This window comes from Heterocephalus glaber, unplaced genomic scaffold (genome assembly GCF_053883595.1).
Source record: "Heterocephalus glaber isolate CG9 unplaced genomic scaffold, H.glaber_assembly_v1.0 deba00001532, whole genome shotgun sequence".
Classification (NCBI taxonomy): domain Eukaryota; kingdom Metazoa; phylum Chordata; class Mammalia; order Rodentia; family Bathyergidae; genus Heterocephalus; species Heterocephalus glaber.
Genome location: NW_028258330.1, coordinates 10504146 through 10520604, shown reverse-complemented (window position 1 = coordinate 10520604; position 16459 = coordinate 10504146). Strand labels below are relative to the sequence as shown.

The window sequence follows — 16459 nt, the reverse complement described above, 5'->3', positions numbered from 1 at the left end:
CCTCAGAGCAAGAAAGTCAATGGGCAAGAGAGCACACTTTGGGATATACCTTGTGGGGCACATATGTAAAGCTAGGGGGTCTATGCTGGTTCTATGCTCAGCTTCCTGGTTGCCATGAACTTTGCTCTACCACACCTTTCTGACATGATATTTCTGCCTTAAAGCCAGTGGAATGTGCACTGAATCTCCTGGAACTGTGAGCCATTTCCTCCTTGAAGTTGTGGGTTTTGGATGTTTGGTCATTGCAAAGGAAAGCTAATATAGAGCTACAAATTTTAATGTCTGCTATGCTGGGTTTCAGGCTTGCTTTGTCCAATTCCTCCTTTCTATGTCCTTAGTCCTACATTTTAGAATAGGAATGTTTACTCTGTGTCTGTCTCCCCATTGTAGGTTGAAAGTATTTAACTTGAGTTTAATTCTTACTCAGGCTCAGAGCTAAGAGTTTGAGTCTCAGGGGAGTCATTGGATTTGAACTTTTGAGAAATGCTGAAACTGTTGAGATTTGAGTGCTCTTGGAGATGGACTGAATGCATTTTTCATTAGGAGATGGACATGGATCTTTTAGGCAGAATGCTTTGGTTCTCATATGAAGTCCTCCCCAAAGACACATCTGTTTGTGGCTTGGTCCCTAATACAGTAAAATCTAGAGGTGGGGCTTTAGGAAATAATTGACTCATGAGAGCTTTTACCTCATCAATAGTTACCGCCAGTGAGGAGTCCATAATATCATGGCATTATTGGGAAATGGTGAAAGCTATAGGAGCTAGGGCCTACTTGGAGGAAGTGTGCTCTTGAGGGCATGCCCTTAGGACTCTATTTTACCTCCAGTGCCTTCTTTCCAGCCACCATAAGGTGATCAGCTGTGGTCTACCATGTGCTCCTTACTATGATGTCTGGAAGTGCCTCAGCCTCAGAAAAAATGGAGCCAGCTAACCACTGACTGAAACCCTGTTTCCTCTTTCAAGTTGTACCTCTCAGGTATCTTTTCACAGTGATGAAAGGCTGACATAACCTGACTCATTTCAGAAATGTAAGGCTGGTTAAATATTTAAAAATTAATCAATATAGTGCACCATATTAACAAGGTAAAGGAGAAAAATGGCACGATTACATTAATCAATCCAAAAATACACTTGCCAAAATTCAATGGCTATTCAAGAGAAAAGTTCCAATAAAACAGAGAAAACAAGGAGCCTTCTTAAACTGATAAAGCACATTTATAAAAATTTTATAACTCACTTCAAAATCAGATGACAATTATTTTCTAAGATTGAGAATAGGCAAGGATATACTCTCTTATTAGTTTTATTCAACTTAGTAGTGGAAGTGCTAGCCAATGCAACAAGATATAAATAAATATGTAAATAAATAAGTAAGCAAATTCCACAACAATCAGAAATAAAATGGTCCCTTATTGCAGATTATATAACTGTTTATGGGGAAAGTCCCCAGGAATCTACAAAAACACACTCCTACAGCTAATGAGTTCAGCAAGATTGCAAGAACCAAGATAAACACCAGAAACTCAGCTATATTGAAATTGTGGACAGCAAAACTAAATATAACACTATTTACAACAACTCAAAAAATGGAATATTTAGGTTTAATTCTAATGAAATATTTATAGGACTTGTTTGCTGAAAACTACATATCACTGAAGATAAAAATAAAATACATGAATTAATGAAGAGAAATACCATTTTTGTGGATTGAAAGACACAATAGTAATGGCAGTTCACAACAAATAACTATGTAGGTTTATTGCAATTACCATCAAAACCAAAGCACTTTTCTTGAAGTTATAGACAAGATAACTTCTAGAATTTCTTTTGGAAGACAGAAGAAATTAGGAGAGCTAAAACAATGTATACAGACAATCTCTATTCTTTACAACTGTCTACAAGTCTACACATCACCTCAGTATAAAAGGTTTAATTTTTAAATTGTGGAATATTGGTAAACAACAAAAAATTAGTATGTCATATTTATCTACTATAAATTACCAAGACTTGTGCCATACTACAAACTTAAAGGAACCCCTAGCCCTCCACATGGAAAATCCTGCTGCGCAGGGGTTGTGTTTGAATTGCTCTCTCTAGAAGTCAAGGACTTAGGAAGGTTAGATATTATTAAAACTATAGGGTAATCACACAAAATGACATGAATGTAGTCACTAAATTAATGGTACCTCACAGAGATTGTAACTGAGATTCAGTACGTACAGAGATTCACTTGTCATATGCATCATAGATTTCAATATTTTCTTCTTTTATGAAATATTAGAAAATTATACTTTACAGAAGAGTGGAATTGTGCTTGGCAGCCACTGATTAACTTCTCATCATTCTAAGCCATTAGAAAGTGCCAGCTGTTATTATCAAATTATGAGTCATCCTGGAATGAATTTAGAAAGATGTGGCCATTGAGGCTCAGACGACTAAGTAAATACATTTTTTGACATCAAATGAAACATCTACAAGAAAAATGGTTGCTAACATACCTTTTCTAAAATAGAAAGTAAAGAAATAAGCTTCAGAAGAAGCATACACTAGCCATCTTTTTCTCTCTCCATTACGACAGGAGGTGGTGTATACTTGAAGTCATTTTCAGGGTTTAGTCTCATGCTAATTCCACAAGACCATATCGTCTCTCTCCAGAGGCAAGAATGGCTCATACACCACTTCTGGATCAACTTTATTTCAATTTCTATTGCCTCACATTCATGGAAAATTTATTGCAAAAAAATAACCTGATGAAATGTATGTGTAAGCGTCTACAGCCTGACATAGAGGAAACAGAATGTAAAACTGAGAACCACCAGACTTGAAACCAAGTCTCATCACTGTTCAAAAAAGTCCACTTTCTTCAGTCTTGTTTGCTTTGAATACGGTTTATAGTATTTTTTATATTTAGTTATTGTTTTAAGATCATATGAGCTAAAACAGAACTTGAAGAGTTTAAAACATCATACTGAAATAATATAGTTATCATTGAGTAATAATTGTTACAATACAGAGAAGTTAAAGCACCTGAAATTGGTATCCTTCCTAAACATGCCTGTTCTAGCTCATGCCTGAGTTTCTACCTTTCTCTGGTTGCCATCTCAAACCTCTTAGTTGTAAATTCCAAAAAAACCTTTAAAAAGCAATTTGGTAGAAAAATGTTTTCACTAACTGCCTTCTGCAATGATATGTAAAGGATTTAATTCCTTCCATTCATGCTTCTCTCATCTTTCAAGGATATTGAATACCCAAATGGCTGCTTCAGGTTGGGTTCCCAAGCAGAACAGAGTTAGCTTCCACTGGATGACCAATTTAACTCCTGGGCACATTAAAAGGCATTTCAGGAACTGCACTGAAGTAAAAAATAAAGAAAAGGAAGAATAAGGAAAGCTTACAAGAATGAGAATTCTTGTTTTCACTCATTTCTCGAGAATAATTTAAATGTTTTTTAAGACAATGTTTAGTGGATGAGATATTGCATACCTCACCACATTTGTCACGTATCTTACCCACAGCAGGTATGACCCACATAACTGTGATTAATCCAACAGAAGAAATACCAAGGATTTGATATAAAATAGTACAAAAACAGAATATGAGAAAGTATTAAAAAGAACGAGTTTTGGCTTATTACAAGGTGGATTCAGAGCTATTCAAAGTACCTAGTAACAAATTAGAGAAATGGAATATAGACAAATTAGGCAAATTCCCTATTTTCTTCTATTTCTCCTTTGCCTTGAGCACTGTTATGGAGATGTCTAAGAGTTTTTACATTTATGTCTTCTCTAAAAGAGTCATTAGTAAAATCATTAACCTAGAAAGATGGGAATGGCTGAATGGCTGCTGAAATTTTTCAATGAAATGATTAAGATTGAAGACTGTGGAAAGATGCAAGGTGGCAGTTATAGAATCAGAAAGTGACTGTAAATGGTAAAACCTTAGAACAATATTTTCCCCCAGTGGAGCAACATCATCTATCCTAAGGATGCTTTTCCCTGTACTAAGACAAACTCAACACTGCCTCCTCTCACCGGTCCTTCATCTACACGAACAAATCTGTCATCTGTTCCATGTGGCAGACTTTCAAGTATTTCAGAAAAGCTATCACAATCCTCTCTGTTTTCCTTCTCACATCTGTATAAGAATATAAAAAAATGCAGTATAACTGACTACATACAAGTAGTGTCAATAAGAATAAAAAAGCTGCATGAAAATAGAATGAAGAGTATATAGATAATTCTTTTCCTTTTCTGTTTTCCAAAATGTTTTCTAAGTTTGTGGGATTGCTTTGGAAATGGAGAAGTGGAGGGAATGAAACTTTAAAAATTAATTTTTATATTATTTTATATTATCTTATATTATCTCCTGGAAGAAATCTAGATAGAGAGAGAAGCAAATAACATGGCTGAATTTTTGCAACAGAAGAGATTTGTATAACAGTTTCCCTTTCACTTACAAGGTAAAACTTATGCTAGGAGGGGTAAATAATACAGGTAATGAACAGTCACTGCTCTGAATGGGCAAACCATGTACTCAAAGTTAAGACTTCTGTACCCCAACCCAGGGCTCACTTTATTACAATGTCATCTAGATCAGCTTACAGTAAGAGTATTGCAGTGGCATCAATTTTCTTAGTCTTCACTGCTTTCTGTTCCTTAAAATTCTGTCTGATATCTTTCTTTGGTAATAACAAATTCTTTTATCAAACCTTTGCTCTTAATGTTTTCCCTGTATCTTGTTATGGCTTATATCTACATGTCCCCTAGTCTCATTTGATCATAGACAGGAACTTTGGAAGGTGATTAGATTATGGGAACCTATAAGTAACTTGCTATTAGGAGGTGAGGACTACTCTACTCAGAAGAAGTGGCTCACTGAGGGTGTGGCCTGGAAGAGTTTATAGCCCCCTCCCTACCTTGACTCTCTGCTTCCTGGATGCCATGCCATGAGCAGCTCTCCTCAACTCTACTCTGCCATGCATCTCTGCCATGCCATCCTGCCTTGGAGCCAGTGGATTATGGACTGAAACAGAATTGGTGAATATTGTGTCTGAGACAAATCTCTCATTTGCCTTGCATATAACTTTGAAGATATTGAAGTGTATTCACACCTCTATCCTCTCCAAGAAGAATTCTTAGTAAGAACATCAATCCAAAAATATAAAATGGGGTCGTAAGTTTGTTAATAGTAGGATAATATTGGTGATTCCACAAAGATGGGCTTCCAATGTTTCTGTGTATTGAGTTACAGAGATACCATTGAAAACATTAAGAATGTCAAGTAATAACCAAAACTTTACATCTAACCATATTTATTCCAAATTAGCAACCCATGCAGATTTTCAAACTTGCACCCCTATGCCAATGAGACAGGTAATACAACAGCCTGAGCTGGAAACTGTCAGCACATAGGGAGTGGTGGCACTTTGGTTGGGACTTGATGCATACTCTGATCCTGGCTTTCGCTCTTTCTCAGCTGGACTGAAGGCCAGTGGCCCAAGTGATAACTGTTCATTGACATACCCAGGCTCAATTCCCCATTCATCTTTAAGAGCTTCCAGGCTCACTTCTCATTGAAGGTACCGGCACTCACAACTTTATTCTGGGGTCTGTTGATTTATGACACCCCCTCACATATGTACACACATCTGGGTGTGCATACCTAACCAGAAGACGTGTCATCAAGTGTGTTACCTTATACACCAATTAGAAGTAATCCAAACACTAATAGGAAGACAAATATCTCATCTTTTGTTGAGCATGACTGAACAGAGCCCAGCCCAATTCAAGTTCCACTGGAATTTAACTAGGAAATATCTTGGGTAAAGAGTTTAACCCCTCAGTGCTCATCCCATATCCCTGGTTATTCCATCTCCCACTTACTGATGTGTTCTCTTTTCAAAGGTATGATTAAATACCTCTATTTACCAACTTGGATGAAAGGCAGATTTAACTTGTCAAAACAGTCATTGTAAGAAACTCAATGAAACTCACAGGAGAAAATATAGCTGTAAGCCATGCTGTACTAAATATTATCACAATACCTTTCTCTCTCTTCTCAGGGCATGTCAGTTTACAGTGATCCCTGGGTGGTTCTCTCAAGTTTCCCTTTGAATATTTGGGTTTCCAAGAGAAGTGAGCCCACACTTCACTAAAAGGCACTTGGGTAAAACAATCCATGGACTTTACTAAAAATATCCAGGTCTTCCTAGACAAAGAAGAAAAATTAACCTATAAAAATCCCCAAATTTACAGCCTTAGTCATCTCCTATAATGCTTTGGAATTTGTCTCTTTTGGTGACAGAGTTTAGGAACATGTATACAATATCATGAAGGAAATGACCAACACTATATGAGAATATATACTGATAATCTACAAGACCCAATCATAGGTGATATTCCAAACTCTCTGCAGCCTCCATGGTAGGACACTGAATAATTAGTTTAGCATGTGACAACATCTGAGGAGATCTGAAGGGTCTTGTTGGTGGGCTTGAGCAGCATAATGGCCAGAGGCTATTCAAGGGATTTGGAGCAGTGACTGTTTAGCAACCTGTTACTGTGCAGAATCATTTCATTTTAATGACTAGTTGGACTGTTCTGGTGGTGCCAGTAAACATTATGCCATGAGTGACTACACTTACACTCTGGCCAGGGTGACTGGTCTCCAGCAATGGTCTCCACTCTGCTTCTTGTTGCTTCCCTGTAGAGAGAGCTGGAAGGTGCTAAACATGAACAGATGTGGAATAACAAAAGCCAATGCCCTTACAACAACCTGTAAATTAACTTCAGAGCTTCATGAGATCAGGTTGGAACTCCAAAACAGCACCCTTGCTTGTCTTTTGCCCTTCATTTTCCTTGTTTTTCTTCCTTACATCCTCCCCAGTTCCTCCTGGGAACACACTGATCCAGGCCTCAGGGTCCAATTCTCAATGTCTGACCTAAGGGACTTTCTAAGTCACTTTGATCACTTTTAGCTCAAAATCTCATGGGTTCCATTTGTTTCTCTCCTGCCTCCCTTATGAGGTTCCATTGGTCCATGATCCACACTGGTCTTACTTGTATCTTTGTATTTGCTTTCCAAAGCCTGATTTCTAACTTCAGAGAATGTAGTGTCTCTAAGTCTCAGAGTTTAGTTTTAAAAAATCACCAAGTCTGTGTCTTTTGCATTAGCTATTTGAGTTCAGAGCTGTTATTGCCAAATTCCATGAAAATAGGGAACTGCCAGAGCACAATGTTCCTTCAAAGCAAATGGTACTTGTATATTATCCCAGCTAATATCTGAACATCTTTCATAATTGTGATGTTACTATTACTAATGTTGAGAGCTGTCATGCATTGAACCCTTACTATATTTGGGTCTTTGGAAGGAATGTTTTATACATTTAAGTCTCGTGGAAACAATTTAAGTTGGGTATCACTAACCATAATACACTCTGGGGGAAACTGAGGCAGGAGATAAGGAACTTGTCAAATGTCACAGTGTTATCATGTGAAAGACCCAGGCTATGGGCTCTGGTCTGTGTGGTACCAAAGACTGGTTTTAAGCCCATGCTGATTGTGATTTTCCATAGCAAAGTGTGGGGTGAGCTTCCTGGCATTGATGGAGAAAAGGTAAGGATAGGTTACTTTCCCTGTAGATTAAAAAAAATCCCTGCCTCTTGCTTCTCATCATCAAGCCATTGCTTGTGCTGTAGTAGCCTGGAACACAGGCTGTTCATTTTCTGTCCTCCTGGGTCTCACTCTATAACCCTTCCTCACTCAATTATTTTGCACCATTATGTGGTTCAAATTGCCAGTCATCTCATTGCCCTTGTTGTTCTGAGTTTCTCAAAAAGAACACTCACACAAAGGCATTTATGAGCAATGTACAATTTGCCAAAGCAAGCATTTTAACAATCATTTATTTAGGAAACAATGTAATATATTTCTTTGGGTTTGGAGGTCTTCTCCTCTTGAAACTGCCTCTATACTCACTGTTCAATTGCCATTGTCCCTTATTCCCACGAAATTATTAATGTTCTCTTCCACTTTTTATGTGAATGTGGAGACCAGCTTAAAGCTGACTTCTGTGTGGCAGCCACATATCAAAAGCTTTTTCTCAGAAGAGCTAGACTTTCCCAACAAACAGATTCCTTAAATCAGCTGCTAAGAAGATAAGCATGTAAAGTAAAGGAGAGTTACCAATATTGGACAGATAGAGCAGCCTTTTCTATCATCGCTCTGGCCACTAAACGTGCAGGGGTAGGGGTGACCTCCTAAAAGGGAAATGTGTGACTTTTTGATGTCAAGATGAGGCACTGCCATCTTTTGAGGTACTCTGGGAACTAAAGAAAATAAAGGTCAAAATAGAGTTAAAAATCATGACCAATTTGACTTGTTAATTTTGGAAAAAATAAGAACTTTAACATATGCATGTACACACACACACACACACACACACACACAAATGCATAACAATACAGTGGTACCATTCATTCACACCTTGGGGTGGTGTGGGAAGCTGGTATTCCCAGCGTTCTGGGAGGCTGAAGCCAGAGGATCCAAGTTCAAACCCAGGCTGGGCAACTTAGTGATTTAGTTAGACCTGTCTTTAAATAAAAGATAAAAAAAGACTGGGAATGAAGTTCAGTATGAAGGCCTTGTGTTCAATCCGTGGTGCTGCAAAACAAACAAAAACAAGATAGTTGTAGGATTCAATTTTAGTAAAACACAGTTGTGGGGCTGGGTGTTTAACTCAGTGGTAAAGTACTTGCCTAGCGTACACAAAGTTCTGGGATCCATTCCCAGCACTGAAAAAAATAATTCTCACATACTACAAGTTTTTTAATGAATTTCAAGTTAGGAATTGAACCAAGAATTTTGTTCTACTGCTATACAATGAATGTCTTTTTCATCTACACCTGGATATCTCTCTAGATGTATAATTTCATTTGAAGAAAAATCTCCAGTTCTAAATTTAAGATCTTTCATGAATGTGAAGCCGTCTTGATAGTCCTCCTTTTCCTCTATTTACTCCTCACTTTAGGCTATAAAACAGGAAAAATATACAACCTGGCTAAATAAATGGACAGATACACTTAATCAAATCAATTGCTTTCAGAATTATCCCTAAGCAATGAATCAGTCTGTATACATATAGCTTTAAATTAATTCTGTAAACAAATAAGCTCTCAATACTCACCCCCAATAAGCACACTACCTAGTTGTGTGTACTGCTTGTGTTTGCAGAATCACATCAATTTTGGATTTATGGAAACAGTGTACAGAGTATAATCCAGATTTCATGATATTCCATGGTAAATTAAGTCATCTAAAATATGATAGGAAAGTGCCATGAAAATTAAAAGCAGTTTCAACCTTATGCCGTGCTAACACACTTCCTCTTGAAAGAAAACTAGAATTCACTTAAGCTTTTAGTTTCTATTCTGCTACTGCAAACAGATATCAGCTTCAATTCCTTGCAATGAGAAATTAAAAGGGGGCTGTCTCATCACTATACTTGCCATTGACTTGGAATGGTAAAGCATTTTAGATGAATAAATAGGAAAGATGGACCTCAAAGAATGAACACTATGTCTTTCCCTTCCTGTACCTTCATGCTCTCCTTCACATCAGGATATGGGAGCTAATTCTCCTACCCTCAAAACTGAATTAGGAACTTGTTTGACCAATGGAAAGCTATAGAAAGGACATTCTGGAATTCTGAGACAAAGTCCTTTCAAGATTCTTCTTGGTCTCTTGCATGCTCATGTTCTGAATCTAGCTCCCCTGTGATGAGAAGTCCAAGCCACATGGAGTCCAAGCTACATGCTTATAGATTTTGAAGCCTGCAGTCTCAGATGAGCTCCAAGTCTACTGCTAGCTTCAACTGCTAGCCATGTGAGTAAATCCTCTAGGAGAGGGGTCTCCTACTCCTGGCCCTTTTAGGAAGCAGCTTGCACAGCAGGAAGTGAGCAGGGCGCCAAAGAATAAATGTGTATCTATATTCACAGCCACTCCTCATCACTCACCTTACCACCTGAGGACCTCCTCCTGTCAGATAAGCAGGGGCATTAGATTCTTACTGGAGCACTAACCCTATCTCGAATGTTCAGGCCTGGTATCTAGGCTTGCACTCCAGATGAGAATCTAATGCCTGATGATCTGAGGTGGAGCTAAGGAGATGATGCCAACACTGGGGAGCAGCTGCAAATACAGACTAACATTAAGAGAGAGGTTTGGCTATGCAGTGACCATACTAAATCTGTTGCTTGCAGACTCTGTCAAAAACCCACTCAGTGAGAGACAAGTGACAATTAAGCTGCATCTGGTGGCAGGCTTTATAGTGGCAAGTGAGTTGATATACTTCAGTTGTACAGCTACAGCTGTTGTCAGGCTTTAATCCAGAATCTAACACTTATTTTAGTCCATGTGTAGTCTGCCCATTATTTTATTTACCACTTCTGTCTGGACCACTTTCCTGCACTGCGTATTTGTCTCATTTAGTAACAGTTTTGGTAAGGCCACAGCTAACATTAGCCAAAATGAGTAAAAAACAAAGAATACTAGAAAGCTTCTTTGAAGGGCAGGGAAGGGGGGGGGGGATCCAGTGATGAGATAGCAGAAGACTCTATGACTGCCAACAAAAAGAAAGCTTCATTTAAAAGAAACTACCAAGAGTCCTACTTAAATTATTGGCTCATTGCAGGAAGGTAAAACCTTCAAAGCTTCTTTGTCACATGAAGACCAAGCAACATGTATTAAAAGAAAAGCTTTTGGAGATTTTCAAAAGAAAAAAAAAAGAATACAAAGAACAAAATCAATTACTGAATGCCACCACTTTATAAAATATGGCTGCACTAAGAGCACCATTCTCATGATTAACCATATTGCTAAAGATATGAAGCTCTCTGCAATTGCATAATTGATTGTGCCTGCTGCTAAGAACATTTGGTATGAAATTTTAGGAAAGGCTCCAGCTCACATGATGGCATGTGCTCCTGTTTCATGTAGCACCACAACTAGATGAATTGATGAAATAACAGAGGATATTGAGACACAATTGTTACAGAGAATGAATGAGCCCCTCTGATATCCAATCCAGATTTACCAGTCCACCAATACTGACAACAAAGCAGCAATGCTTGTTCTTGTGCAATATATTTTTCAGCAGGATAAGTATGAAGTTATGTTATGTGTGCTTGTACTGCCATCCAATACCACAGCTGCAGAGTTAATCAAGTCTTTGCATGATTACATATCTGGAAAGCTCAGTTGGTCATTTTGTGACAGTATATGGAAGGACAGAGTGGCTTCCATGACTGGATGGCTTTCTTGTTTACACTTGTAAACTAAAGAAATTGCTTCTGAATGTGAGTCTAGGCACTGTGTCATTCACAAAGAAATAGAGAAATGCTGGCTAGCTTTAAAATGTCACCTGAATTTAACAATATTTTGCAGGGTGTGATTAAAATTAGCAACTACATTAAAGTACATGCCCTTATCTCACATCAGTTTGTGCAGCTATGTAAGGAGATGGACACAGAGCACATACACCTTCACTTATACACTGAAGTGAGATGGCTTTCCTAAGGTAGATAACTGGCCAGATTTTTGAGTTATGAGAGCTAATCAAGAGATTTCTTTTATAAAAGAGTCACCACTGGCAGCACAGTTCAATGACAGAGAATGGGTCCCAAAACTTTCCCACCTGTGTGACAGTCAGTCTCCTCAGTGAACTCAACCTGTCAACTTAGAGAACCACTATGTTCATTTTGCACATAAAGTGGATTCATTCAAAGCCAAATTGAATTTATGGGGGTATCAAATGAAATTGGGATTTTTGACATGTTTCAAAAATTACCAGAGACTTAGAAAGAGACTTGCCAGGGGCTTCTTTCTCCTAGCTGGTGCATGATCACTTATCTCAGCTTTCAAAAGAGTTTCAGCATTATTTTCCAACACAAAAGACTCCTGAACTGGGAAAGAATGGTTCCATGGCCCATTTGTGATTAAGCCAGATGATTCAACTTTATCTGTGGTACAAGAGGAAAAACTGAGATAGCAAATGATTGTGGCTTTACAAGTATGCTTGAGACAATTTCAAATCTCCATACCTTCTAGATTAAAGTCAAGATACAGTAGTACTCCACTGTATATAAAAACCACATTTTCTTTATCTATTCATCTGTTGATGGTCATCTGGGATATTTCCAAGATTTAGCTATTACAAATTGTGCTGCTATAGACACGGGTGTGTATATATCACTGTGGTATATGATGCTTTTAACTCTTTCAGGAAGATACCAAGAAGGGGAATAGCTGGGTCAAATGGAATCTCTAATTTCACTGTTTTGAGGAATCTCCATGCTGACACTACTCTACCATAAAGAAGGATAAACGTGATACATTTTTAGGTAAATGGATGCACCTTGAGACCATACATTTAAGTGAAATAAATCAGACACACATATTTAAATATCACATTGTTTCTCTTGTGTGAGAAACCAAAAGCACAAATAAGGACCAAAATGAATGATAGATATTGGGAAGTAGGATGAAAATGTTCAAATGGGAAGGGAAACAAGGGATGGGAGAGGATGAAGGGAAGGAAAAGGAAAAAAGAATTAGAATAAATTATGTACATGATGAGGAATGTAATCATTATGTACTGCATACATATACTAATAAACTATTAAAAATAAAGTCAAGATAGAATATTATGATATTTCCACAAAAGTACTGAAAAACCTGCTTGCATTTTCAAAATTCTATCTTTGTAAAGTAGGGTTTTCTGCAGTGACAGCTACTAAAGCGAGATTATAGAGGAGACTGGATATAATCAACACATTTCGAGTGTCATTGTCTTCTAACACCCCCAGATGGGATCATCTAGTTGCATGAAAATAAGATCAGATTTCCTGGTTCTTCACTATGGTCAGTTGTATCATTATTTACTTACATATTACAATGTAATAATAATAGAAATAAAGTGTATACTAAGTATAATTGACTTAAATTATATCAAAACCATCTCCCTACCCCAGTAAATACAAACATTGTTTTCAAAAAAATTGGCCCCTGGGGTCCAAAGCTTAGAGACTATTCCTCTATAATGTGCAGCTGAGATAAGCCTTCAGCACACCAGATGTACCTGCAAGGTGTAGTTGTTTTGCATAAAAGATCCAAAACAATAACTATCCATAAATCCCAGTCAATTCACAGAACCATAAGACATAGGAAGCCAAAAGATGTTGGAATCAGTTACACAGTAGTGGAAAGGGAAGGGAAGAGCAAAGAGCAGAAAGAAATCCCTGGAAGATCTATCAAATTTCACATATGGGACCTTCCTTTTATCTAAAAAGTTTACATCTCAAAAGGAGTTTTTAAACAAGGGAACCATGTCTTGAAAAGGTTTCAAATACAGTTACTTCTCCAGATGTCCAATTAATACAGAGCTGAGTTGCAGTTCATCTTGAGAATCTAAAGTATTTAAATTATTAGTTAATTTGAAACTCTCCCCCAATAAACTAAGCAATGAGCTCAAGCTACTTACGTTATAAGTGACTATAGGAGATTGCATGTGATTTTATGAGAATAGAAATTCTTCAATTGGCATAGGATTCAAAGGAAGGTTTTTTATTTATTTGTTTTCTTATTTATTTTACTTACTAATCAAATGATTTGAGGCCAGGTCTCATTATGTTGCTCACCTTAGCCTTGAACTCAGTTTGTAGCACAGGCTGGGCTCTAACTTTCTATCTTCCTGTCAGAGCCTCCTGAGTGCTGACACATGTGCACAACTATCTCAAAGTTATTTTGAGTAGATTAAAGTTTATCTTTATTTTATCCAATGAAATGTTGCTCCTGGATGTGGACATTAAATATGAAGATTTAAGCTTTTAAGAGACTCCTAAACCATCTAATCTTTTCACTGTTATGCTTTTCATTTCAATAACTAAAGTTTGAATTATTTAAAGGAATAATAATTTTTCAAAATTTATTTTATATTTAACTGGAAAATAATTATATATGGTACGATGTGATGTTTTGATATGTATGTACACAGTGGAATAATCAAATTAGACTAATTATTATATGTGACAATTAAAATCAACAGGTTAAAGAGATATCTGCGCTCTTATACTCATTGCAGTATTTCAGTACCTAAGATGTGGAAACAATCTAGGTGTCCATTAAGAGATGAATGGATTGAAAATGTGGTATATAATGTGTGCAGGGCAGAATACTGGTCAGCCTTCAAGAACACACAGGAAATTCTGTCACTTTTAACAACACGAATGAATTTAGAGGATATTTTGTAAACTGAAATAAGCCAGGTACAGAGAGACAAATAACTGTATGATCTCACTTATATGAGGGATATAAAAACTTCTGTTTATAGAATTAGAGAGTAGAATAGTGACTATCAGAGGTTGGAAGAGTTCACAGGGAAAAAGGATTATTTGGTCAATAGATAAAAAGTTTTATTTAGGAGGAATAAATTCTGTCGCATTGCATAACATGGTAGCTATAGTCAATAATAATGTGTTGCATGTTTCAAAACAACTACAAGAGAAATTTAAATTATAAGAGAATTTTAAACTTTCACTATTGAAAGTCCCTGAAACGTTACTGGAAACCCCTGCAGTAGGCTCCAGTCTCCTGTTTATTGTACGAAGCAAGCCTGAGGAAAAAAACTAAAAGAATGAAGAAAGATAGAAATCAGGGAACCAGGACCACCTATGCCCTTGCAACTGACAAAGGTGCTGGCCAGTCCAAGCCACTGATTTTTATTGGTAATCAATTGGGGTAAAGGCAAGCTATGCACAAGGATAGGACTACATGTAAAGATGTGTGGACTGTGTGGATTCTATGGAAACTAATGGGAGCAAGGCTCATAAAGGATAAGACAAAGCACTCTTGATTTAGGAACAGAATGCACAAAATATATGATTGCAATTAGAACATTGTCCTTCTAGTTAAGAAGGTTTTAGTTTGGGAATGGAATTTGGATGCAAGTTACTCTGACCTCAGCATGTAGGCTTTGGTCAAACTCACTTCTATAAACAAGCCAATTATAGGATTAACTCTTCAGCCTGCACTGCTTACAGCCTGCTTTGGGCATAAGCAGTATTGCAGTACCCTGCACTCACTGTGAAAAGGAGTAATATTTAAATTAAAACACAAATTACTATCATTTTTATTTATATAACTTTTAATCAGTGTTATGTATTTACTTAAATTATGTTAATATTGTTTACTTAGATTAACAGAAATACGCCAAAGTTTTCTGTAAAGAACCAGAGAATACAAACTTTAAGAGGTAAAAATTTTAAAATTTAAAATTCAAACATTCATGATGCACATTTATGTATTTTTTTTACAATCTTTTAGAAACATGAAAAACATTTTAGCTATAGGATTCACAAAGTTTCTGAGTATACTTTGTTCATGGGCTATAGTTTGCCAACTCTTGATTTAGAGAAAATACTTATACAAAGATTATACAATGGCATGAGAAATTGATGCTGTTCCATGAAAAAAATAAACTGTGGGTCAGATATAATTTTGAAACTGCTTCTTCAAACAAAGTTAATCAAGTTTCTTTATTTTAAAATTTTCAAGGTCTTTAATATGTGTACTAAGATCGCTTCTCGGCCTTTTGGCTAAGATCAAGTGTAATATGTGTACTAAGAATACCAAGAGACAAATTTCCAACATTCCTAAACACATTTTTAACTTAAGAAATACTCTTCACAAGATCATCAAAAAGGCATAGTTTTGTTCACAAGAGTACACTTAGAAACACACAGTTAGACTAATGGAATAAAGTTTGAGTCCTAGGTTATGTGTGAATTAATGAGAAAATTTGAAATACCTGTTTTCTTCTGGTCCAGCAAAAAGTGGGCTGTGGTTAGTGTTGTTCTGTTATGAATTGCTTCCTTGCTGAAATTTAGTTCCTGAAACCATCTGTATAGGGTGCCTCTTGTACTCTGCTGTGAAGCCTACATGTTCCCAGAAAAGGTTTCTGAGAAGTGTCTGCCAATTTCTTGTGGATGGTTGGCCAATGTTTAAATCAGACCAAAATAGAAGCTTTCACACCCAGAAACTAACTGCCAACCTAGAAAATTACCACTTTGACCAGAAAGCTGCTAAAAACAAAATCATAATTTTCGTTCCTTTAAAATGTGCCTGACAACTTTAAAATAGAAATTAATATGAATGTAGTTTCTCCCGAATGTGATGTCTTGATAAAACAGGAACTAAGATAATTGGCTAAGATGAGAAAATTTGGTGACCTTAGCTTTAGTTATCTATAGAATTTCTTAACCCCTTTCCTTAGGGTCATTGATATGTTAATCTAAGAACAGCAGTTTTGCCCCCCCCATAGCTCTTCTTTTTCTCATTCAAGTTACAGAATAGTATAGCAGAAAGCAAGTTGTTTCATGTCACAGCTCAATTATACATTAATGA

At 36.8% G+C, this 16459-nt stretch overlaps 1 long non-coding RNA gene and 1 pseudogene across 7 annotated transcripts in view; one reads left to right on the top strand and one right to left on the bottom strand.

Annotated features, from left to right (window-relative positions):
• LOC110348336 (uncharacterized) overlaps positions 1-16189 on the bottom strand; it is an 86369-nt gene extending 70180 nt beyond the window's left edge. For 2 of the 7 annotated variants that reach the window (XR_002393480.2, XR_015441959.1), the window contains exon 1: positions 6046-16189. This is a non-coding gene — a long non-coding RNA (uncharacterized LOC110348336). The remainder of the gene's footprint in view (positions 1-6045) is intronic. The other 5 variants (XR_015441962.1, XR_015441960.1, XR_015441963.1 and 2 more) reach the window with 5 other exon arrangements.
• Positions 15632-15741, top strand: LOC147824643 (U2 spliceosomal RNA; annotated as a pseudogene).
• Positions 16190-16459: the final 270 nt, after the last annotated feature.